We start from the raw sequence: 27662 nt of genomic DNA, 5'->3' as shown, positions 1-27662 counted from the left end.
CATCTCCGCGGAAAGGAGCCAGTCCCTTTACAATGGCTCCCTCATAGACACACGGATCTTTCAATGTCTTCCAGTGCGGAAGACGTGGTGGTCTTCGGTTTTCTGATGTCTTGTACGTGTTCCAATGATTTGGTAGGCATGACACTACTTAACCGCAAGTTTCTGTTTGCCTAAGCGCACGAAAGTATAGGTTTTTATTGCAAACTCCACCGATGCTGTTTGTCTACAAAAGTTTCTAATCTCAACTAACTACTCGTATGTAACCACAGCGGCAAATGCCGTTGTCACTGTTGGTGGTTTCAAAGTCCGATAAGCTTCTCCGCTTTGAGGCGAGGTGCTTTCGATTTCCTGAATTTCTTTTATTCCGTAAAAAGCAGAATGCTTGCAACTCCAAACACCATGATTTCCAATTCATTTTACGCTTAAACTTTGCAATTTATTGTGGTGTGTGCCACTCTTTCGGTAGGCGCTTGAGATAGATAAATTCATTCTTGGCGTATTCCGGTAACAATAGTATCACATAAGTGAGCATAAACGTGGCTGTTTTCTCACGATCATCTTTCAGTCGCTTTATTATGTTTCTTATATTACTAGCGGGTTCTTCTTTCCGTTAGTCTTTCAACTGTTAAATACTCATCCCCGTTAAATCTCCACGGCTACGGAACACTCGACAAGCAATTTCGACTTTGTAATTGATCGCTTGCAGGAAGCAGATGTTTGTACAAGAAGTTTTCCACTCCTAAGCCGCGTTACCTATATATAGTTGTTCCTGTAGAATGCACAGATTTCGGTATATAAAAATATGAGATCTTCTAAAAGAACCCTCACTACAATTAAATATTCAGGAAACATTCTGTGACTACAGTTCTGTTACACTTCATTTATTTACTTAGAGCTGTCATTCTTGGAAGGTTGTCATCCAATGATCTTCTGCTTTATTAGTGGCTAACTAGTCTCCGACGGTGCACTCATCCCGTTGGGAGAATATTTGCATATTGCTTTGAATGCTGTTCTGGAACGTAATTGTTTTTCTCGATGGTTGCCCACATATGGCAGTATCACGAAAATTACAATTTGGTTCTCATCACGAGGATTCAGTATTAGCAATACATTTATATTAGGTCCTTATACGGTAAATTTTTGACAGAAATAAACTTTAAGCTTCACAGAATTCGTGCCCTATTTGTGTGGAAAAGCTCCACAAATTTTTCAATGGATGAAACAGTATCACCGTTTTAGGGTTCAACTGATTCCAAGATTACATTAAAATCATCTTCACGACTTTCTCGTTTTATATGAATTATTCCAAAGCCAATAATTAGAGAAACTGTACTTGTATCAAAATTTTCCATTAGCTATACAGACAATTATCAAGGTTCAATGCAAAATATCAGGTGAAATCTGGCAAGAATGAAGATCCTTCTTGCAGTAATAATAACCAAAGATTTTTGTAGGCTAAAATAAAGCCCAAATAGTTCAATAGAATCTTCCGGCATATTTAATAGACAGGTAACGCTTTTGGTGAAAGATAATGAACAACAGAACTTCTTCCCATATGTATGATCACGTTTCGATCTCTCTGGAACACCCCCAAAAAAGAGCCATTCAAGTACGAAAACAATTTTAGGTTTAACATGCTGTACGACGACAGGGGTCAGTGGTAGCAAAACAGCCTCAAGTCAGCGAAACTCCACAAATACGGTGAGTATGCATCTGTTCCGCATGAGCAAGCTGTACATGTATAGGAATCCTATAAACAATGAGCTTTAACTGTGACATAACTAAACATAATGATCAGGGATATACCTCACGGAACGATACACATATTTCTTGTGCAACAGTGAGAATACTTTTGAATTCTGTACGTCTAATTTGCCTAGAAACCCGCAAAAACGGACATCTCACGGCTGAAAAAATATAACAAGAAAAAAGGCTATTTAAAACCAGGAGGAAACTACACGCAAAGATTTTTATGCGGCTTCCATTCAGCCAGCGAAATAAAATACGCCGTCAGCTCGTGATCTCCCAGGGCTCACAAACTTTGATTTTATCTCATTTGAAAACTCCAACAAGATGCCGCGCACCTTTATGGAATATTAATTTAACTTTCTCTCCTCTTTCCGTTTCATTTAAGGCATTCCAGATTTCATTTTCAGCCCCGCACCCGCCTTTGCGTTTTCTGCCAGAAGTGCCTCCACGGAGGCAACTATGGATGGAATTAGCGTCATTGTATAGCAAGCGCTGCAATGTCACCGCTACACACACTCAGACTCAAAATCGGAAACGGTGCTTTGTACGATATTCATAATACTAATTGCGAGGCTCCAATTTTCAGTCCATGTATGCTCAGGTCTTATTAGTTGAGCGCTTTACTACTTTACTAGCTTCGCTAGAGGTTGAAACGTCCCCTTAGAACAATTTTACATGACTGTGCTTAAACTGACACACAATATTTTGTTAGCGCAACGCAATCTGACTTTCAAAATTCCCTACAAAAGAATGGCCCTGACTAACATTAAACTATACCTTTCACAAATCACTTACCTCACAAAAATCTTCGCTGCTCAAGCTACTGCAATACAGCGAGCGCCACTACTGCCAGCTAAATAAAAGATTCAAACTATGGAAGGCACTAACTACTGATAGGGATAGTTAGCAAATGAAAGATATTAATAGAGAACAAACAATGTATTTACCTTAATATCATCACAAGTCATAATATATATATCAGTTCATGACAAATTACAAACCTCCGCCACCTCTCTCCCCACATCCACCACTGCTGGCGGCTCACCTCCAACTGCGCAACGCTACGCGCTGTTCACATCCAGCTGCCTAACACTACAATGGCGAGTATTACAACAATGCAAAGCAGCCACAGACTGCACACAGCACAGCCGGTGATTTTCATACAGAGGTGGCGTTACCAATAAAAAAACCTAAACAGCCTACTTACATACACAGCCAGTGATTTTCATACAGAGGTGGCGTTACCAATAAAAAAACCTAAACAGCCTACTTACAAGGTTGACATGCTTGTCTTCTTCAATTCCTAAAGTTTTCTCGCGTGCTTTCTTCGATCGTCCATAGTAACTGACTCTACGGCACATTCATGAAATATACTGCGTGTTTCACAATCGATCACGAAAACTTCCACGGGGGAAAGTCCATGACAATACGAACTAAAAAAGTTCTAGTATACATCTGTACGCGGACGAGCCATTTGAATGATAAGTGCGAATGTGTAGTTGCGGGCCGACATTGTCCTAGTTTGTCCAAACGTGTTTGAAATGTAAGATTTAAGAGCAAGACCCCGTCTGAGTGGGTTCATATTCAATCTAAAGCCTACGTTGCCAAGAAATACAATACTGCTTCAGCATGGTTGTTGCTGTTGAGGTCTTCAGTCCAAAGACTGGTTTGATGCAGCTCTCCATGCTACTCTGTTCTGTGCAAGCCTCTTCATCTCCGAGTAACTACAGCAACCTACATCCTTCTGAATCTGTTTAGTATTTTCATCTCTTGGTCTCCCTCTACGATTTTTACCCTCCACGCCTCCCTCCAATACTAAATTGGTGATCCCTTGATGCCTCAGAACATGTCCTACCAACCGATTCCTTCTTGTCAAGTTGTGCCACAACTTCCTCTTCTCCCCAATTCTATTCAGTACCTTCTCATTAGTTATGTGATCTATCCATCTAATCTTCAGCATTCTTCTGTAGCACCACATTTCAAAAGCTTCTACTCTCTTCTTCTCTAAACTGTATATCGTCCATGTTTCACTTCCATACAGGGCTACACTCCATATAAAAACTTTCAGAAAGGACTTCCTACCATTTAAATCTATACTCGATATTAACAAATTTCTCTTCTTCAGAAACGCTTTCCTTGCCACCGCCACTCTACATTTTATATCCTTTCTACTTCGAACATCAGAAGTTACTTTGTGTGCCAAATATCAAAACTCATCTACTACTTTAAGCATCTCATTTCCTTATCTAATTTTCTCAGAATCAACTGATTTAATTCGAATACATTTCGCTATCCTCGTTCTAGTTTTGTTGATGTTCATCTTATATCCTCCTTTCAAGATACTGTCCATTCCGTTCAACTCTCATCCAAGTCCTTTGCTGTCTCTGACAGGATTACAACGTCATATGCAAACCTCAAAGTTTCTATTTCTTCTCCCTGGATTTTAGTTCCTACTCCAAATGTTTCTTTTGTTTCCTTTACTGCTTGTTCAAAATACAGATCGAATAACGTCAGGGGTAGGCTACAACCACTGCTTTCCTTTCGTGCCCCTCGACTCTTATAACTGCCATCTGGTTTCTGTACAAATTGTAAATAGCCTCTGCCACCTTCAGAATCTGAATGAGAGTATTCCAGTCAACATTGTCAAAAGCATTCTCTAAGTCTACAAATACTATTAACTTAGGTTTGCCTTTCCTTAACCTATCTTCTAAGATAATTCGTAGGATCAGTGTTGTCTCACGTATTCGTACACTTCTACGGAATCCAAACTGCTCCTCCCCGAGGTCGACTTCTACCAGTTTTTCCATTCGTTACAATTTACTGTAAACTCGTACCTGTTAAAGGCGGTATACAGTGTGCCGTCATCGCATTTCTATGCAGTACAGCACATGTATGTGCAGTGAGGTACAAACTGCTTAAAATGCCCATTGATCATTTCGTAAGGCTGGACAAGACTGTTCGATTCCCTGCTCTAGTTCTCGTGTCAGCGCGAGTGCTGTACACTTAACTTCTGAGATAACGCCAGACAGAAAATTCCGAAGGGTTGAGGGAAGGTGGTCTTGGGGGCCAAGTTATAGGGCCCTCTCAAAATGTCCATCTTGGACAATACTGACGTGATAGATCTCGTATTACATGAGCAACAAAATGGGCCGTTACCCCATCTATCAAGTTCTCCAACGCTTCGTAAGGAAAACATCCTCAAGCAAGACTGGAAGATGCTACTACAGAAACCGAGGGTATCACCGTCCATCATGTATTCTTGGAAGTTTATATGGCCCAATGCGACGATCACTTAATTCCCCTGACCACACATTCAATGAGAAATTTTGCTGTTGTGATGACTGATGGGCAGCACGTAGACTTACGTTAAGTTTGAGCCCAATTAGATGTGGACTTAATAGAAAAGCTTGCATTTCAAATACGTTTCTATTTACTATGACAATATTTCATACTGAAATCAGTGCGGCTCCTTATCTCCAAAACGCCTAGTTGAAGAACACACGTTTACTACCAAGTTTGCACATTTATTGTCGTATGCTTTCTGCTGTAGCATTTTTCCCAATAAATTATTACGCACCTGGTATACAAGTACTCAGGATTACTTTGCTCGGCCATAAAAAGCGCCGCCACCCAGTTTGAACACAGTTGTCCGAAGTTATTAGGTAAGAGCATTCACAACATGCACAGACAAGAAGATAATTAGAAGCAACACTGGTAGAGCACTTGCCCGCGAAAGGCAAAGGTCCCGAGTTCGCGTCTCGGTCCGGCACACAGTTTTAATCTGCCAGGAAGTTTCTTATGAGCGCACACTCCGCTGCAGAGTGAAAATCTCATTCTGTAAACATCCCCCAGGCTGTGGCTAAGCAATGTCTCCGCAATATCCTTTCTTTCAGCAGTGCTAGTTCTGCAAGGTTTGCAGGAGAGCTTCTGTAAAGGTTGGAAGGTAGGAGACGAGGTACTGGCAGAAGTACAGCTGTGAGGACGGGGCGTGAGTCGTGCTTGGGTAGCTCAGTTGGTAAAGCACTTGCCCGCGAAACGCAAAGGTCCCGAGTTCGAGTCCCGGTCCGGCACACAGTTTTAATCTGCCACGAAGTTTCATATCTGCGCACACTCCGCTGCAGAGTGAAAATCTCATTCTGAAAACATCCCCTCGCTGTTCCGTCACGAAACATTGCCTTGTTAATATCTGCATTTTGAATAAGGAAAAACGTCCTGTCGACATTAAAGTCGTGAGACACTGAGCACTAGTCCAGAATCGATAAGGATGGTGAAGGAATGGAAGGTTGTTGAAAGAATTACAGCATCACATTTCTGAAATGATTTATTGAAAACCCTAAAATTGGATGTTGTTAGCATTCCACCTGTTCGTTCTTCATCATTCTGACTCGCTCTACTACAGTGAAAGAACCATCTAATGTTTGTGTCATTGTTGCTGTACACATGCACCAACTCATCATGGACTATAGCAGCGTTCTTCCCCTTCAAAGACAGAAATCGAATTATTACACGATATTCCACTTAAGAAAGAATGGATGAAATACACAGGGTATAGAAACCAGTCTGCAGATGAAGGACATGAAAGGGAAACAGTAGCTGGGAAGGGAGTAAGCCAGGTTTGAAGTCTATCGTTCAACTTTCTAATATTTATATTGAGTAAGCAGTAAAGGGAAAAGGAAAAATTTGGAAGTCGAATTGCAGAAATAAAAAATTTGACGGAATTACAGCGTCGTTGGCAAATCTCGAAGGCAACAAAGGACTTGGAGGAACATTTAAATGAAATGAATAATGTATGAAAAGAGATTATAAGATGAATATCAACAAACTACAACAATGAAATGTAGCAGAATTAAATCTGGTAATGCGGAAGGAATTAGGTTAGGTAATGAAATGCTAAAATTGGTAGGTAAGTTTGATTATTTGGACATCAAAATAGCTGACGATGGCCGAAGTAGAGAGCATATAAAATGCAGGCTGACAATAGCGTGAAGAGCATTTCTGGAAAAGAGAAAATTCTTGTAAATGAATATGAAAATAAACGTTAAGAAATCCTTTCAGAAGGTACTTATTTGGTGCGTTGCCTTATGTGGAAGCGAAAGGTGAACGATAGGCAGTTAAGACAAGAGGATAATAGAACCTTGTGAAGTGTGTTGCTACGGTAGACTGCTAGAGAATAGATGGGTACATCAGATAACTAATGAGGATGTACGGAATCAAACTGAAGTGAAAACAAATTTATGGCACAACATGACTAAAGGAACGAATCGATTGATAGGACACACCATGAGGCGTCAAAGAAGTGTCATCTCGGTAGCGGAAAGAAGTGGGATGGTAAAAGTTATAGATGGACACCGAGACTTGAGTACAGTAAGCACGGTGAGAAGTATGTAGGTTGAAGGAGTAGTTATGCTGAGATCAGGAGGATTCCGCAGAATGTACTAGCATGGAGAGTTCGTCAGAACGCCAATGTATGGCAGAGGTGGAGAGGATGAGTGGTGGGGGCAGGGAGGGGGAAGGCGTCCCGCTTTCCTCGTCTGACGGCACTCAGTCTCTTTCTTCCACTCCCCCTACACCTGAATCCACACCTACAGTAGCTCAGCAAGCCACTTTGCGGAGTGTGGCGGAGGGCACTACTGGTATCACCGTGGTTTCTCTACTCCCCTGTTCCTCTTCCGAATCGTACCTAAGGGGAAAATTGTCCGTAAACGTGCGTATGAACTCTGATTCTCTCGTGGACTTCATTTCCTATGACCGATGAAGTAAAATGCCACCTGACTCTTCTTCGAAGGTATGCTCATCAAACCTGTCCTCGGACTGAAGACCACAAGAATACGACTCCACTTTATGTACTAAATGTACCATTTCGATTTGGCCCCCCTATCGGCTGCTACAGTACAGTGACTCGAGGATTCCAATATATACCAGAACCACAAACATGAACCTGCAATGAAAATTGAACTATAATTCCTTCACATTATTTTTTTTCCGAGACGATAATTGAAACTTCTCATATTCGACAATGTCACATTTCAACGTCAATTTATCCAATAGCAGATAAATCGTAAGTCAACAAAAACGCTCTCTCATAACATATTTGATTTACGGTACGTTCTTTAAACGGCCACATTGCCAGGTGACCTACTCTGAAAGAGGGGATCGTATAAGTCGGACGTTTAATGGGACACGACTGACTGGCTGCAGGTCCGATAAGATACAGTATTCAGCGGCGGAAGGAAGCGTCCGCGGCGTCAGGGCTGGGGTGTGTGCGCTCACTTTCAGCGGGCAGCGTGGAGCGGCGCCCACCACACCGCCGCGTCGATCGAAGGCGGGCGGACCCGCCCGGGTCTCTGGCCCATCCGCCCCCTCACCCCCTTCCCCCCGCCAGCCACACTGCCGCTAATTGCCCCAAAACATGCACTCCGCCGCTTTTGCATTTGGAGCCACTCCGTTTCTATCATCGGCATACATATCGAAATCGTATCACTCATTTTTCTAATTATGATCCCTTATTTTAGAGATGCTGACCTAATGAATCGTTTACATCCCTTTTGATATCTAGTGTACCGAGCAGGCACCTCATCCTGATGAAACTTACTCCGAATGTGTTTTAGTGAGTGGTACACACACACGACGCCTTAATGGCTTGTATCAGAATACTAAAAACATTTCACTTTGTCAGAGGGATCTTTATACAAAGCTCAAAAATGGCTCTAGGCACTATGGGATTTAACATCTGAGGTCATCAGTCCCCTAGACTTAGAACTATTTAAGCCTAACTAATCTAAGAACATCACACGCATCCATGCCCGGGGCAGGATTCGAACCTGCGACCTAGCAGCAGCGCGGTTTCGGACTGAAGCGCCTAGTACCGCTCGGCTTATACAACGCGAAAACGAACTATATACACTACTGGCCATTAAAATTGCTACACCAAGAAGAAATGCAGATGATAATCGGGTATTCATTGGACAAATATATTATACTAGAACTGACATGTCATTACATTTTCACGCAGTTTGGTTGCGTAGATCCTGAGAAATCAATACCCACAACAACCACCTCTGGCCGTAATAACAGCCTTGATACGCCTGGGCATTGAGTCAAACAGAGCTTGGATGGCGTGTACAGGTACAGCTGTCCATGCAGCTTCAACACGATACCACAGTGACTGGCGTAGGTGCCAGTTGCTCGGTCGCCATTGACCAGACATTTTCAATTGGTGAGAGATCTGGACAATGTGCTGGCCAGGGCAGCAGTCGAACATTTTCTGGTTCCTGAAAGGCCCGTACAGGATCTGCAACATGCAGTCGTGCATTATCCTGCTGAAATGTAGGATTTCGCAGGGATCGAATGAAGGGTAGAGCCACGGGTCGTAACACATCTCAAACATAACGTCCACTGTTCAAAGTGGCGTCAATGTGAACAAGAGGTGACAGAAACGTGTAACCAGTGCCACCCTGTACCATCACGCCGGGTGATACGCCAGTATGGCGATGACGAATACATGCTTCCAATGTGCGTTCACCGTGATGTCGCCAAACACGGATGCGACCCTCATGATGCTGTAAACAGAACCCGGATTCATCCGAAAAAATGACGCTGAGTACACCATCGCAGGCGCTCCTGTCTGTGATGCAGCGTCAAGGGTAACCGCTGCCATGGTCTCCGAGCTGATAGTCCATGCTGATGCAAACGTCATCGAACTGTTCGTGTAGATGGTTGTTGTCTTGCAAACGTCCCCATCTGTTGACTCATGGATCGAGACATGGCTGCACGATCCGTTACAGCCGTGCGGCTAGGATTCCTGTCATCTCGACTGCTATTGGTACGAGGCCGGGGTCCAGCACGGCGTCCCGTATTACCCTCCTGAACCCACCGATTCCATATTCTGCTAACACTCATTGGATCTCGACCAACGCGAGAAGCAATGTCGCGATAAGATAAACCGTAATCGCGATAGGCTACAATCCGACCTTTATCAAAGTCGTAAACGTGATGGTACGCATTTCTCCTCCTTACACGAGGCATCACAACAACGTTTCACCAGGCATCGCCGGTCAACTGCTGTTTGTGTATGAGAAATCGGTTGGAAACTTTCCTCATGTCAGCACGTTGTAGGTGTCACCACCGGCGCCAACCTTGTGTGAATGCTCTGAAAAGCTAATCATTTGCATATCACAGCATCTTCTTCCTGTCGGTTAAATTTCGTGTCTGTAGCACGTCATCTTCGTGGTGTAGCAATTTTAATGGCCAGTAGTGTACAGTGAGGTGGCAAAAGTGATGGTATAACGAGAATCACACGTACAAATGTCGCAGTATCTCGAACACGAGGTATAAAATGGCACTGCAGTGACGGAGCTGTTAACTAACACACATTGAACGCGGAATCGTAGTTGAAGCTCGACACATAGGACATTGCATATCGGAAATCTCTGGAATTCAATATTCCAAGATCCACAGCGTCAAAGTGTACCGAGAACAGCAAATTTCGGACATTACCTCATACCACGGACAACGCAGTGGTCGACAGCCTTCATTTAACGACCGATAGCAGCGGCGTTTGCTTACAGTTGTCAGTGCTAACAGAAAAGTAACACTGCGCGAAATAGCAGAAATCAATGTGGGACGTACGACGAACGTATCCGTAAGGGCAATGCGGCGATATTTGACATTAATGGGCTATGACAGCAAACGACCGACGAGAGTGGCTTTCCTAACAGCGCTCTCATGGGCTTGTGATTACATCGGTTGGACTCTAGACGGCTGGAAAACCGCGGCCTGGTCAAACGAGTCCCGATTCCATTTCATAAGAGCTAATGCTAGAGTTCGAGTGTGGCGCGGACTCCACAAAGCCATGGACGCAAGTTGTCAACAAGGCACTGCGCAAACTGATGATGGCTGCTTAATAATGTGGGCTGTGTTTACATGGAATGGACTAGGTTCTGGTTATGTTCTGATTCTTCTTGACCATTTGCAGACATTCACTGACTTCATGTTCCCAAACAACGATGGAATTTCTATGGGTGACAGTGCTCCATGTCGCCGGCCACAATTGTTTGTGATTGGTTTGAAGAATACCGTGGACAATTCGAGCCAATTATTTGGCCACTCAGATCATCCTAACTGATGCACTAAACATTTTATGTTTATGCTATGGAGAAAGTTAAAAATACTAGCTTGGAAAACAAATATTTACGTAGATTTACCCACACCTTACATGATGCTAACAAGTTACTTTTACCCTGGTAGCTTTGAAATTACTACAATTTTTACAGTCTGTCATCTGCAAACAAAGAAAATTGTTTCTATTTTGATAAATATAATCGTTTTGTTCGTTTGCGGATGACAGGCATTTTAACAGTGTGTGGTAATTGTACAGCTAAAATAACGTTTGGATTATCCGGTAAGATATGTGTGAAACTGTATAAACATTTGTTTTACAAACTAATATTTCAAGTCCCTAGTTTCACCATAGCATAAACACACGATTTTTTAAATCAGTTATAGTAGCCTATATCGCAAGGCACGTTTATTAAAAGGTGACCGATTTCGATTGTCACATGACCGTCTTCAGGCCTTCAACCATACTGATGGACAACGTCAGTGCATGGAGCTGAAATCGCTGACTGACGATGGTAAACTGCTGAACACCGGTCACCCATTAATAAATGTGCCTTGCGGTCTAGACTTTTATCATTAATTTAAAACATTATATTTTGATCGCTGGTTTCTTCAAGAATGTTTTCAAAAATAAATATACAATATTTCATGTATCATTTAGTTAGTCATTAACTGTATATGCAACCCAACAGAACGTTTGACGTCCAATTATCACTCCTTTGTATGTATAAAAATAACGTTAATCTCAAATTCAAAACATTACCATATTATAATAATTTTCAGGCTGAACCATAAACACAATCGAACTGGAGACAGCACAAAAAGCAGTTTCTGGAACGAGATTTAAAAACTGATCCTGATAATTTTTGACAAATGTGGACCATCATTTTCGGTACGTTACTGCATATTAATTGCAATTTGCAGTGTTAAACAGATTTTAAATTCACTCAGCAATAATGCAATAACGCCTACGATAGCGAAATCTCATAGACAGAATTCTTCGCACAGGTCCTAACATAAAGGGGAGAAGGCTGTTCAGGCAATAATTAAGCAATAATTAATGTCGAGTGAAGAGCCCTCGAGCAAGCGAAAACCTGAACGGAAATAAATGCCTATAGACCGCTTCAGTGTCACGCTGCTAAATATCAACGTTGGACTGCGTTTGAATGTAGGGGATGAGAGGTATTTGATAAACAGACTTGTCTTATCTTTGCATTTTGATTCTTACAGGGCATGACGGAACGAAGTGGATACTTGTGTGGAACCAGTCTGCAGAAGAGATGAGCTGATAATGAATCGAGTCGTGCGACCATAACGTGGGATGGCCACAATATTGTCCGACGATCGTAACGGACTACACAGTTCCGTACACAATGTTGAACCGATGAAAGAATACTGTAACGCATGTGTACTTGTCCGTGTCGACAGTCCTAAACAGTCGGCTGCGGGATGAACTGATGACAATAATGCCAGTGCGTCGACTTCCATTCCATTGTCCGGAAAGCGCAGATTACAATATGTATGTAATTAGGCCTCACAGGAATGGTGTATTCACGAGTCCTGTATCAATCTGTCCTACAGAAATGACCTCATTTACGCTGGCTGCTACATTTTGTATTCCACTCCATGTACCAATCGTTGTGACAAAGTAACATAACACTAGAAGCGTATTGGGGAGAACGTCTGTTCAGATCACCATACAGCCATCCAAATTTACTTTTTCCATTAAAGGTCACATCTGATTTCTTTCTCTATTTTTCCCCAATTAGAGTTTGTGCTTAATATCCAAAGACATCATCATGGACGAGACACTAAGCCTTAATCATCTTTTTCTCAAAGCCACGACATTGAAAGACAATGATTTTCGAACACTTTACTTCTCAATGTCGTGTATATTTTTGTAACTGTAATAATTTGGTTATGGAAATAGCGTGTACTGCAAAGTAGCTTCACATTTTTCCGCCAAACGTCGTCATGGTTACCCCAATGGCGAGCTAATGATGCAGTGAACATCAGAAACGGTTGCTGGACAGTATTAAGGAACAAGATCCTTCAATAATTCATCCTTCCACAGCCTCGAAGCTATGGCGGTTCTTTTCTTCTTTGTGCAGATGATGAAGCTTACGTGGTTAGGGCTTAGCAGGCGATGTCATGCTATGTGGCTCATTTATGATTCAGATACAATGGCCGGAAGTTCCCAGAACTGGAATCGTGGTGAATGTGTCTGGAATACTGTAGAGCGACTTATTGCTTTTAGGCTACCACCCTCTTCGACCTGGAGGATACTGTTGTTGAGGAACTGCAAAATTTCCCACAGAATTTTGTATCACATACTTAAGAAACAAGGCAGGTCATTAACTGGAACCACAATCTGTTGCGATCATCTAATAGTTTTGTTACCACACGATATCGTTCATTCTCCATTCATCACCGTGGACCATCCAATTCTGTCAAGTGGTTTCACATATGTGTCATCTTCGCAGCAGCATGCCCTGTACTAATCAGAATGCCTTGGTACGACAAGCCCACTTCTCAAAGGCATACCGTTTCATTAAATCTGGTGTTTCTACAGTACCAACATAGACGTCGTGCCTCCGAAATTTGTATGTGAAAACTCCTAAGGGTTTTAAAATAAAGCAAACTTTATTAATGTTCTACATATTTATTCTTCATGTCTACGTATTTATTTCTCCACATAGCCACCTTGGCGACGAACATATTTCTCCCAACGAGACACCAGTTTGTTGATACCATAACTGCACATTGTTTGACTTTGTTGACGGAGCCCCCGCAACCGCACCTCTGTTTTTCATCGCATCATCGGTATCAAAGTGAAATCCTCGAAGCTGTTCGTTAAGTTTTGCAAACAGATGAAAATCGGATGTGTTCAAGTCGGGATTGTATGAAGGATGATCGGAGAAATGAAACCCAAGGCGTGCGATTATTGTAGATGTCGCAGCGCTAATGTGTGGTCTGGTATTGCAGTCCTGAAGGAGAGGGTGCTCCATGTGTAGACGAACTCGTCGAGTTCGAAACACGATTAAGCACACTGTTTCTCATCCACCTGCATACTTTGGATACACACTGTTATATTACAAGCTACAATTCGGAGCCCTCTAGCAGTAGAGGGCTGCAAATATGTAGACATGAAGACTAAAGATATAATGTTATTAACGTTTGTTTCATTTAAAAAGCTTTAAGATATTTCACATAAAAAATTCGGAGGCATTATTTTTCGTATTAAAACGCATAGTGAGCTCACGTTGATGGCTTGGTCACTATATCAGGCTGACATCAACACGATTTAACATACCTGTAATGCTGTCGGGTGCCACCTCCGCGCCTACAAACCACGGGCATGTAATTTGGCTGCGTGACATCTGGTCGCAGGTTCGAATACTGCCTCGGGCATGGATCTGTGTGATGTCCTTAGGTTAGTTAGGTTTAAGTAGTTCTAAGTTCTAGGGGACTGATGACCTCAGAAGTTAAGTCCCATGGTGCTCAGAGCCATCTGAATATGATGCAGAACTGCTACTACATTGTATTCCGAATGTGGACCACCCCGCTGTTAATAAGATGGTCACGACGTTTTGGATCATCAGTTTGCAGTGTCTTTGAAGTACATTGTTCAGTGGCTTGTAAAGCACATATTCATATAATGAACTGAACGCCATGCCAACATAATTTAAAGTTACACCATTCACGGGCCATATAAAATCAATAAAGTTATTTTTCTTCTACTTTTGATAATGAGAATAAAATTACGTTTTAAGTAGACATAGGGCATCATGCGGACCATCCGACGAGCAATTCTTAAGTTCACTGCGCCTACACTTAGCAATAACTGGGCCGAAAACATACCAAGAAATATAAAAAATATGTGTTATGACTCTTTGCAGAGACACGTGATATTAATACTTAGTTGGATATGTGCAGAAATGCTGCGATGTGGTGCTAGCGTAGTGCAACTATTCAATAGAAAAGCAACAACTGTACTAACACTATATCGTAAAGAGTATCACTGCAGCGTCAGCTTGCTTCGATTCAAAAGTAAGCGAGGCAGTTAAATGAAAACTGAACACTCGCCACTCGCCACTAGGGGAACATCGAGGGATACTATACAAATCTAATTACCACACGTGTTAAGACATTTATCCACTGGGAGACGAGACGATTAACTCACTTTTCGTAGAACGCGGTCGCCCGCTGACGGATCCAACCGCACTTCTCTTTCACTTCTTCGTCCGACTGAAACCGACGTTCACGCAAGGCTTTCTTCAGGTCTCCAAAGATGTGAAAATCACATCGTGAAAGATACGGGCGGTACGGAGGACGTTGCGGTGTTTACCAGCCAAATCGATGTACACTATGTGAGCAAAAGTATCCGGACACCCCCAAAAATATGCGCTTTTCATATTAGATGCATTGTGCTACCACCTATTGCTAGGTACTCCATATCAGGGACCTCAGTAGTCATTAGACATCGTGCGAGAGCAGAATGGGGCGCTCTGCGGAACTCACGAACTTCGAATGTGATCAGGTGATTGGGTGTGACTTGTGTCATACGTCTGCCCTCGAGATTTCCACACTCATAAACATCCCTAGGTCCACTGTTTCCGATGTGATAGTGAAGTGGAAACGTGAAGGGACACGTACAGCACAAAGGCGTACAGACGGACCTCGTCTGACAGAGACCGCCGACAGTTGAAGAGGATCGTAATGTGTAAGAGGCAGACATCTATCCAGACCATCACACAGGAATTCAAACTGCATCAGGATCCACTGTAAGTACTATGATAGTTAGGCGAGAGGTGACAAAACTTGGATTTCATGATCGAGCGGCTGCTCATAAGCCACACATCACGCCGGTAAATGCCAAACGACGCCTCGCTTGGTGTAAGGAACGTAAACATTGGACGACTGAACAGTGGAAAAACGTTGTGTGGAGTGACGAATCAATGTACACAATGTGTAGATCCGATCTCAGAGCGTGGGTATGGTGAATACCCGGTGAACGTCATCTGCCAGCGTGTGTAATGCCAACAGTAAAATTCGGATCTGGTGGTGTTATGGTGCGGTCGTGCTTTTTATGGAGGGGGCTTACACCCTTTGTTTTGCTTGGCAATATCACAGCACAAACCTACATTGATATTTTAAGCACCTTCTTGCTTCCCACTATTGAAGAGCATTTCGCGGATGGCGATTGCATCGTTCAACAAGATCGATAGCTGTTCATAGTGTACGGCCTGTGGGGGAGTGGTTACACGAAAGTAACATCCCTGTAATGGACTAGCCCGCACAGAGCCCTGACCTGAATCCTATAGAACACCTTTGGGATGTTTTGGAAGGCCGAATTCGTGCCGGGCCTCACCGAACGACATCGATATCTCTCCTTAGTGTAGCACTCCGTGACGAATTGGCTGCCATTCCCGAAGAAACCTTCCAGCATCTGACTGAACGTATGCCAGCTATCATGAAAGCTAAGGGTGGGCCAGCACCATATTGAATTCCAGCATTACCTGTGGACAGCGCCACGAACTTGTAAGTCATTTTCAGGCAGGTGTCCGGATACTTTTGATCACATAATGTAGCGTTGCCTTCGTCCGACTGGCAGTGTGGGGGCAGATGTTATAGTGCAACAGGATCTTTTCCGTCCGACAGCATTCACACAGCCCGAGGGCAAACGGCATAGCCTACAGCGGGAACATCCCACATCTCCCACGCAAAACAAATCCAAATCTGTTCACACAAGTTCCGGTAAGAACATGATGGCCTTCATCTGCGACTGCAGAGGCCCTCTGATCGTCGAGGTCCTAGAGCGTGGAATCACGATCAACGCTCAGCGCTATGAAGACACTGCGCATAAACTGTGGTGCGCAGCGAAGTCAGAACGCCCAGGAATGCTTTCGGACGGAATCATTCTTTTGCGCGGTAACGCCCGCTTCCACACTGCCAATAGGACGGATGTAAGGCTACATCGTTTTTGTTGGTAAACACTGCAACGTCATTCGTACCACCCGGATCTTTCACCGCGTAGTTTTCACACCTTTGGCGACATGAAGAAAGATATGCGTGGTTTGACAGTTTCAGTTGAACGAGGAAGTGCAAGAGTGGGTGCGGTTGTGGATCCGTCAGAGATTGATTACGTTGTATGGAACATGAAGTGATCATCTCGTCTCCTAGTGGAATAAGTGTGTCAACGTAAGTGGTGATTACTTTTGAACGGAAGCATTCTATGTTCCCGTTGTGGCAGGTGTTTGGTTTTCATTAGACAGCGTCTTAAAGAACCATGATTGCATGTCACCCCATTCTGATACTTCACTACTCTGATTATCTGCAGACTGCAAGAAAACATAAAAATGTCAGGAAAAATCACCAAATCACTTAAAAAATTATTTATGGAATTAAATCCTAAATAATTTACGACTGATTGCTATTTTCGCTCCAAAGAATATTTATATGTTATTAGCTCACATATGTTCTTGGTAACAGAAGTTCAGTAGGTGTTACGATACTGGAGGACATCTTTTTTTTTTCGGGAGACGTAGAAAAGTACAAGTTCTCAAGAACATAACTTACATTACAGGTTTTAAACCATACCGTCTCACTTAATGTGGCGATCCCTTCACTAATCGCTTTCAGCTTTACTTCGGGTGTAAAAGGAAGGACGGCATATTGTAGGGCAAAGAGAATGTTCAACATCCATTAACAATTTAACACTTTAACATAAACTCTCGCGTCGTAAAACAGTGTCCTCCGGGTAATAGCTGCTTTAACGTCGTCGCGTCCACGCAAGTAGCTTGATTACGTAAAGCACCTGTTCCAGTCCTGCATGATATTAAGAAATTCAGAAAGGAAAACTGACATTTGAAACTTACTTCCCTTTCCAAAATTAAATTTATTTGCTTCTTGAGCTACGTTATGCAGTATTTAGAAATACTCATCTGTATTTTTTGCAGTTTTCATTTGAATGTGCCTGCCGGGGTGGTCGAGTGGTTCTAGGCGCTACAGTCTGGAACCGCGTGACCGCTACGATCGGAGGTTCGAATCCTGACTCGGGCATGGATGTGTGTGAAGTCCTTAGCTTAGTCAGGTTTAAGTAGTTCTAAGTTCTAGGGGACTGATGACCTCAGAAGTTAAGTCCCATAGTGCTCAGAGTCATTTGAACCATTTTTTTTCATTTGAATGTAAACAAATCTGTAATACAGAGAGATAGACTACTAAAATCTAATAAACTGGCGAGCAGTTGGCTTTCAAAATCTTTTCGTTTTGAAAATACACAACAAATGGATTTATTTGACTTGTATGTGTTTCATCTTACAGTTAGAGGACCAGTTTGTTTGTACAGGCGAAAAAGACTCGAGAATAAGCAAATAAGCGACATCAAAATTAGTTACATACAACTAGATGCATTTTATTAAGCTATTCTCTTAAATAAATATTTTAGTCAGTCGATAGACGGGACATTATATGGAAAAAAGAATGTGAAGTCTTAAATGCACAGTCCAAATCCAGGTGATTAGAGTCGGATTACTTCTTCAGTTAAGCAAAGACGACGATGAGAAGCGGCGGTGGTGTTAATGCAAATACCCATTCAATATGCGCCTGAAGTTGCTTAGAGAAACGGTATTAAACATTATCAATGATTGTCGGACCGAGATCTGAGTTCAGATATTCGAAAATTTGGTCCTAGCGCCTTCACCCACGTAGGCACAAAGATATGGACAAATTTGTTTGTGACGTTTCAAAAGAAATCACCACATTGTTCACGAAATCTGCTATAAAGAAACCTTGAAAAACAGAAATCAGAAAGTCAGAAACATGGTATGAAGTCATAACCTTCCGCCAATCCATTCGACAATGTTATTAATTAAGTAAATTAGGCCCCTGCTAATTTTTATATTTCACGTTACAGATGCGGATGAAGCTTCATTTGCTGCAAGAGAAACTTTAGTTTTAATCCGGATCGACGCAACGGTCGACCGGGGAGAATTTTAATGCGTGGAAGATGGCGAACAACACAGCTCTGTTTTCATCTCGCCATTCCCTTTTCTCAGCTGCCGCCCGCTACAAACAGTACACTTAAGGCGGCGGCGCTGCCTCCGTAGAAATATTTTGCCGTAATGAGCGCGCCAGCTCATCTTGTGTTTGAGGTGTCATTACGGGCGGGCGCTGATTAAAAGCACGCTGTTTTCATAACTGGCGAAGGTCGGCCCGGGTCTAGCGGGAGATGCTGAACCCCAGAATCCCAGTACAGCTAAACGCTCTCCCATTTGTTCCTGCTTATAGCTGCTGAGTGGCTGCCGAAAACGAAGCATTTTACAACAACGCTTTGTTATCACAATAAAACTGACGTCGATTAAATTAACGAAGAGCGCAGCTTAAGTCTAGGAATATCCTCCAAAATAGCGGCGAGCTCCGTCGTTTGTGTACGTCAGGTCCGCTTTGAACGAGCAATATGAGTGAACTTCCTCTGTTTAGCGTCGCAGGTTCTACTTTAAGTGTAATTAACGCACTTTTTTGTGTAAACAATAAAAAATGGCTCTGAGCACTATGCGACTTAACTTCGGAGGTTATCAGTCCCCTAGAACTTAGAACTAATTAAACCTAACTAACCTAAGGACATCACACACATCCATGCCCGAGGCAGGATTCGAACCTGCGACCGTAGCGAAACAGTAAAAGATCGCATGTTTGTGTGTATGTAAATAAAGCGTGGTCTTTATGAAACTGTAAGTGGAGCTGCACTGAGAGCGATCCAGTACTATGTATGTGTCAACAGGGAATGTGTGTAAAAACGCAAAGCCTGATGGAGATACGTTGATGTCGCAGTCTCTTGAAATAGCTTATCAAGTATGTTACAGCAACAGTCGTTAGACTTGTAGTGTGCTGCGAAACAGGAAAGAGTGATTTTTTTTTCACAAGGAGCCATCAGTCACGGCTTAAATAGTGTGTGATCCATACTATACTGAGTACCATGCCACTGGCGAAGGAAAGGGAGACGAACTGTGGAGTCAGATTTCCAGACGACCGGGTCGAGGTGACGTACTCTTGCACACCTGTCGCGCTCTTCCGAAAATGCATAAGAAAGAAACCACAGTGACACAGTGACAGAGTTGATACGCATGGAAGTGATATAACATGCCTGCGATAGGAGTCCTCACAAACAGCTACTGTCATCGGAAGATTAGGTATTGTATTCATTGCTCAAGTAGAGGATTTTCTCCGTCCGGGGACTGGGTGTTTATGTTGTCCTCCTCCTCCTCCTCATCATCATCATCATCATTCGTGACAGTGGCTAGATTGGACTGTGTAACAATTGGACTGTGTAAACATTGGGACTTTGTACGGGCGTTGATGACCGCGCAGTTGAGCGCCCTAAAACCAAACATCATCATCATCAACGCTGAAGTAAAGCAAAGCAAGACTCGGGAGTAAGTTTCTGAGAAGATGCATTTTGTGGTCTAGTGCATTGCAGCTGTAGGTGAATACTTTCAGTGTTTTCCATTATAGTGATAAATAACGTCATGTCACTTTGTCCTACGTACGTAATAGAGCTGGAATAGGAAAGAAATTCGCAAAATTAATAAGATGATCATCCTCGTGACTGAAACTTACCACTCTTCATCTTGCTAACATACAGCTGCAATTATTGTGCCTTTAAAAATTTGAGGTAGCCTGACCAGTCAATCGGGCGATGACAGATAAAGAAAAAGTATCAGTTTAAAACAAACAACGTTAGTGCGAACAACGACTCAGTTGAAAGTAACGAATCCAACCGTTTGTGGAGCAAATCTGATAGTAGTCAGAGAATATGCGGATTATTCTTGGTACGAACTAGCAAATTAGTTTGTTATGTCTGTAGCGTTTACACTTAGGGTAGGCAGTAGAATAGCTTTCCTGTCATACTACCGCCTTGAGCTGCAGGTAATATGATATTTTTCAAATATATAAGAACTATGGGGCACCAACTCCTGAAAATATACAGGGTGGTCCATTGATAGTGACCGGGCCAAATATCTCACGAAATAAGCATCAAACGAAAAAACTACAAAGGACGAAACTCGTCTAGCTTGATGGGGGAAACCAAATGGCGCTATGGTTGGCCCGCTAGATGCCGCTGCCATAGGTCAAAGGGATATCAGCTGTGTGTTTTTTTTTTAAATAGGAACCCCCATTTTTATTACATATTCGTGTAGTACGTAAAGAAATACGTGTGTTTTAGTTGGACCACTTTTTTCACTTTGTGATAGATGGCGCTGTTCATTAAACACAAAAAGTGATCTACAGACACTCAAGTCAAAAGCTTCTGAAAATGAGTATGAAGTAGACATTTTAGGTAAACTGAAATAAAAACACTGAAATAAAAATGAAAGAGATATCCGTAAAAATATGAACAACAACTGTTACACAAAAGATACAGAACGCACATAAAAACGCAGCACATACAACAACAAAGCAGGTCTCAGTGTTGCCGATATATTTAAGAACCGAGGTCTGAGAAGAGGAACGAATCGGACAAGTCACTACTGATAAGCTAACAAATTTCACAACCGACAAACGCAATATATTTTATATTTATCACCCCATCTGCCAAATTTTCAAGTTCAAATATACTGGATATACATGTTGGAATTTTGACGGAAGTTACACAGAAAGGTATTTTTGTGTTGCATGATTCGCTGGACTCAGGGCTGTTTGCAAGTTTTTTCAATCGGACGCCACTTCGGCGACTTGCTCCTTGACCTATGACAGTACGTAGTCTTACCAGGAAGAGGGGACCAACAGTTGAATGTGTAATCCGAACCACGTCTCGTTCCTGGCATAGCTTCACATCATTCAGAGGTTAAGATTAGCATAAGGGAGACTGAAAAATTCCTATGCCTGACCGGTATTAGTTGCCTCGCCCTCATGGCCCCCAGGCTCGCAGTTTATCACTAGACCACCAAGCTCGACAAGATACACGGAGCACATACTATAATTAACGTATGAGACGAAAGAGACAAAAAACCTATAGACGTATCAGTATCTTCGTCGTAAAGTACAAAATATTGAATAAAATTTTCGGCAACCACATAGAGAATACTTTGGATTTTAGCCAATAAACGGAACAAGCTGGTTTTATAAGTAGCTATATCCCATCCATCATTTTTAAGTCATGAATGATATAGAATGGAACATGAGTACGACTTCCAACTATGCTTGAAATTCGTAGACGTAGAAAGGCTTTTGATTAAATTGCAGCAAAATCTATATGAGCAGTCCTTGGAAACCTATCGCTGATCTAACCTATGTTAGTAAACTGAAGAACATACATGTCAGTGCAACAGCTTCTATCCAGATAGTGGACAGTGCAAGATTTCTGAGTTAATTTGGACTGTTTGCTTGTATTGGGCATAAACAACGCTATATCAATGAATTCATAGCACCAGTTGCTGTATTTTCGTAATTGTCACGTTTTTTAATTTGCTGCTGTTGAAGACAGTGGCCGAATGAACAGAAAAACAGATGCATAGAATAATAGTAGAACTGGTCTGGAGGGTTTGTCGGTTAACTCAACTAAGTTTCCGATGTATCTGAAACGGAAAATTTTACAGCCAGTATGCCTTATAGCAATGAGTCACCGACTTTCAATGAAATAACTAATCAAAAGCTAAGGTTATTCAACAAGCAATACTTTTTTAAGAAATATGTCACATCACTTATCTCTGTCCCCTGACGATTTCAGGTGTTACAAATGCAGTTACAACGAAAATTAAACGGAGATGAGAAGGGCATGTAGCCTTAGGAATGAATGGAACGTTGAGAAATTAGGATTGCAACAAATAAGAGAAAAAACTAAGAAGACGATCTACTCAGTGTTGAATGAATGAAATCAGAAAACGTACGTGGGAGCAACATGGATGTCACATCTAAAGACCGTAAAGCTTCCAGATGGAATATTTCATGTAAAAGTTTCACGAAAATAGATTATTGTTTAGAAAGAGAGATAGGCTATATTTCTAAATAATACTAATATAATTATCAAACATGATGTCAGGCTTATGTCACAGGCATATGTTTGGTAATCCTGAATAGGAGTCATTCGCTTTTATTTTCCAGAAGGGTGTTCCTCTATCACCTAACGTGAAATCCCCAAACCACACCCAACGTTGACCACAATAACATAAGATAAATTACACAGTCAAGGAGCTTGAACGACGGTCGGAACAGTAGTTATGTTTCTAACATATTCCTTTGGTGAGTTCTATTTTTCGCTTTGGGCATGGAAAAATTAGTGCAGTAGTTCTCTTATGGTTAAGTTTCGTCCACAGTCATTATAACGAGTTCCAAAATTCAGTAATTCAATATTTAAACAGACATTCATCTTCCACTGCTCTGGTGCATGTGCACAAATAAACTAAGTTCTCTTTTTTATTAGCAGAAGAGACAGTCTTAACGTCTTGGTTCGGTAATCAGTATCTCCGTGGTGAAGTCAGGAAAAACCTTTTTGGCTTAAAGAGACTGAAAAAAAATTTAGTTGTAAAAAAAAGAGGGTATAATGTTTGATACGGTAATCATCAGCTGACACTTCCCTTGCCACGTCTTAGTTCGAAGAGAGGAAAATATAATTTAGAGGGTCCTTGATCTTTTTCTTTGCCCATGCCGAGGTTATAAGCAGCGTTTTGCATCATGAAGGACCTAAGATTCTTGTTTTATTGATATATCTACGTAACTGTAAACATTCAAACGAATTAAGCTTTAATCGAGACAGTCTGTAATTGCAGAACTGCAAACTAAAGAAAGCTAGAAACAGTAGGCTCTTGAGCAGCTATTAATGTCAAGAGGAGACAGACAGCTATAAAGATAATCGCAATCAATTTATATGATGTCCACACCACAGCGAATTCATACAGGCAGAATCCCGCAATGTATATCGACCACCCTTCTCGATACTCTGTGCGAAGTAATTTCTAGGAACCATACTCTTATCCGTGACACCAGATTAACCCACATCATTTAGAACATATGGTTCTAACAAGATCTGTACAGCCATCTGTAGCAGTTTGTAGAAGACGACGGAAAACAAGAGCAACTGAGATGTTCATGGAAACGAAGCCCTTTAACGAGATTCTCGCCAGCTCGTTGTAGCAGCAGGCGTCGTCATAGGATCAGGGAAGTGCTGTCCCGCGATACCTCAACAGAATATCAAGCAGGGCTGTATTCCCAGTCGCCACTCAGAGGCCTCTAAACGGCTGCCATAAAGTTAGAAGCCGTATTTTGCGCTGTGTATTACGGGCATTCGCGTTATCAAATTACTGAATTGATCCCAACAGTGCAAAGAGCAGGCTTTCAAACTACAGCACCGCTGTAACTCTATCCTCTAACAACGGAGCATCCACAGGATGCATGATACAGACCAGTGGCTCCCTACGCCCTCATCTGCCTATCTCACATTTCAAACCGTAGTGTATACTCAGAGCTAACGCTTACAACGTTGATTGTTACTGACCACGCCAAAGACAAATGTATGTGACATTTATGTGCATTATTCTGATAAATGTCGATTACAATTATATGATAACGAGGCAAAAGAGTAATCAAAAGCAAAGTAAATACAAATAATCACAGTAGCTCTTTTACAATACACTTACACTACGATGCCATTAAAAAAAAGTTAAGTTAAAAACCTATATGACCACTCGTTACGAGTGTGAAATCATGCTGATTGTGTTGTCACAACGTCTCTTGGTAAACAGAAGATACCCATTTCCTCTCTTATTCTCATGCTCTGATGTACGACAGAATGAAGATTAGAGTTTAATGCTCTTTTGACGGCTAGGTAATTACAAGCGAATCGAATACTTAGATTTGACAAGAATAACGAATGAATTTCACTGGGTCCTTTTCGAGAGAACCATCCTGCCAATCAATCGCCTTAACTGCATAAGTAAAAAGCAAGGAAAACATTAACATTGCAAGCTAGTTGAGGGTTTTGACGCTGCTCGGTAGTATTGCAAAAAATGATAATTTCTGATGCTTTTAATTCCATTAGCGTACCATTTTGAAGCTCTTCCACGGTCTTTTCGTCTTTAAATGCTTCTTTTACTGTTTTTTCTTGAACATTTTGTCCCAAAACATGTCAAAAGTGTTTAAGATTCTCTACCGTCGCCGGCCAGAGTGGCCGAGCGGTTCTAGGCGCTACAGACTGGAACCGCTCGACCGCTACGGTCGCAGGTTCGAATCCTGCCTTGGGCATGGATGTGTGTGATGTCCTTAGGTTAGTTAGGTTTAAGTAGTTCTGAGTTCTAGGGGACTGATGACCTCAGCGGTTAAGTCCCATAGTGCTCAGAGCCATTTGAACCATTTTTTTCTCTACCGTCGTAAACACAGACTCGTATTCATACAGCTGACTGTAGAATGATACATTGACTTGCTGGCTGTGCATCTCTTACCTCCAGCGTTATACTTTAAATTACAGTACCAGATACACGTTTCAGCTCGAATTCTGTGACATTACTGCCGCTTGATACCACAGAAATTTGTTAAACGCTCTTTTCAGACTATGAGGGCTGAAGATTGTGCACAACACCTGATGAAACTATAGATACTGGATCTATGGAACTTTTGGCTGGAATCTCAAACTAGTGAAGCAATCAGTGCAGCTAAGCCTATTCATATTTCGTGGCATGTGCGTTTACGTCTGCCTAAACATGTTTTCTTTAATGTGTTATTACGCCAGTGTTTTGTCCAGTGAAATTGTCAAGAATATATAGGGTGATTATAACTGAAGTTCTAGTTTCAAAACGCTGTAAAAAACGAACCAGTGCTCAGAATGACATCAAATTTGAACGGAATATTATCGAACAAGGGGGAAACTAAACCACAACAAAAGAAAGTAACGAAATTTTTAACACTAGATGTCGCTGTGGGTGGCAGAATATGCCAAATAAGAGACGCGGCGTAGACAGCATTCCCTCAGTTTGCATCTGAGAAGATCGATATGACTGTCTCAATGCAGGATCGCGCACTGATGGTACAGCTGTTTCACAAAAATGATGACTGTGCCCCAGTAGCTCTGCAGAAGTTTGTAAGCAAACCCCCTCGCACAGTTTATTGTTTTTATAGTTCATTATTCCTTGCTATAGTTTGGCTGGCTGGAAAATTGGCCATCGGACAGACGTAAGAACCAGTTTGGGAGGGCGAACTTACTCCCACGGTACATGCGCCGATAACTGAAGTTTTGACAGTGAGCCTACAGCGCGTATGCCCTATCTATTCTCCCGCACTGTTCTACAATTCATTACCTTTCAAAACATTTTAATAATAATTATAATAGACCTATGTGAACACTTTTGTGCGACGCGGTTAATTTATTCCACATTAAATTAAAATAACCCGTCCCTACTTGTTCATACTGCATTCACACTAAAATTGCAGTCACTGATCTGTCACGGCCTTAGATGAGATTACCACTGTCCATCCCTTACCCTACGATCGCCTTTTCATTAAATAATAGCTCCCCCGATACGGAAATAATTCTAAGTTTAAAAATTCAAATAATTCACTTTTTTATGCACGATGAGCGGTGGAGGAGTTCCCGGAACCTGCCCTGCAGACTGGCTCTGGCTGCACTGTAGCGAAGAAGCGTAGAGGTAGATTCGACACTTCATTTATAGGATCGACGTCTGTAACCTTACTTCCCCCAACTGTTTTCAAAATCTGCTTGACACAAGGATTTTTGAAAAATAAAAATAAAATCAGTTCAATTACTGGAAAAGTAAATTCCCCACTAACTGAAAATAATTGAAAGTGGCAGTGGTGCACCCATAGCTTGGCAACATTATACTTCCTTGTCGTTTTTCCAAATTTGGGGTTCATACGTACCACATCCATCTATCCCTGCTACTTCTGACATTTACAGAATTGTTCAAATTCAGTTGGCTCTGTGCACTATGGGACTTAACTGCTGAGGTCATCAGTCCCTAGAACTTAGAACTACTTAAACCTAACTAACCTAAGGACATCACACACATCCATGCCCGAGGCAGGATTAGAACCTGCGACCGTAGCGGTCGCAATGTTCCAGACTGAAGCGCCTAGAACCGCTCGGCCACACCGGCCGGCTACAGAATTGTATTCAGTTTCATAATGTACAGAGACAGCAAAGGACTTGGAAGATCAGTTGAATGGAATGGACAGTGTCTTGAAAGGAGGGTATTAGATGAACATTAACAAAAGCAAAACGAGGATAATGGAATGTAGTCGAATTAAGTCGGGTGATGCTGAGGGAATTAGATTAGGAAATGAGACACTTAAAGTAGTAAAGGAGTTTTGCTATTTGGGGAGCAAAATAACTGATGATGGTCGAAGTAGAGAGGATATAAAATGTAGACTGGCAATGGCAAGGAAAGCGTTTCTGAAGAAGAGAAATTTGCTAACATCTAGTATTGATTTAAGTGTCAGGAATTCGTTTCTGAAAGTATTTGTATGGAGTGTAGCCATGTATGGAAGTGAAACACGGACGATAAATAGTTTAGACAAGAAGAGAATAGAAGCTTTCGAAATGTGGTGCTACAGAAGAATGCTGAAGATTAGATGGGTAGATCACATAACTAATGAGGAGGTATTGAATAGAATTGGGGAGAAAAGGAGCTTGTGGCACAACTTGACTAGAAGAAGGGATCGGTTGGTAGGACATGTTCTGAGACATCGAGGGATCACCACTTTAGTATTGGAAGGTAGCGTGGAGGGTAAAAATCGTAGAGGGAAACCAAGAGATGAATACACTAAGCATATTCAGAAGGATGTAGGCT

Source organism: Schistocerca serialis, chromosome 3, assembly GCF_023864345.2.
Source record: "Schistocerca serialis cubense isolate TAMUIC-IGC-003099 chromosome 3, iqSchSeri2.2, whole genome shotgun sequence".
Taxonomy (NCBI): Eukaryota; Metazoa; Arthropoda; class Insecta; order Orthoptera; family Acrididae; genus Schistocerca; species Schistocerca serialis.
Note: the sequence above shows the minus strand (reverse complement) of the source record.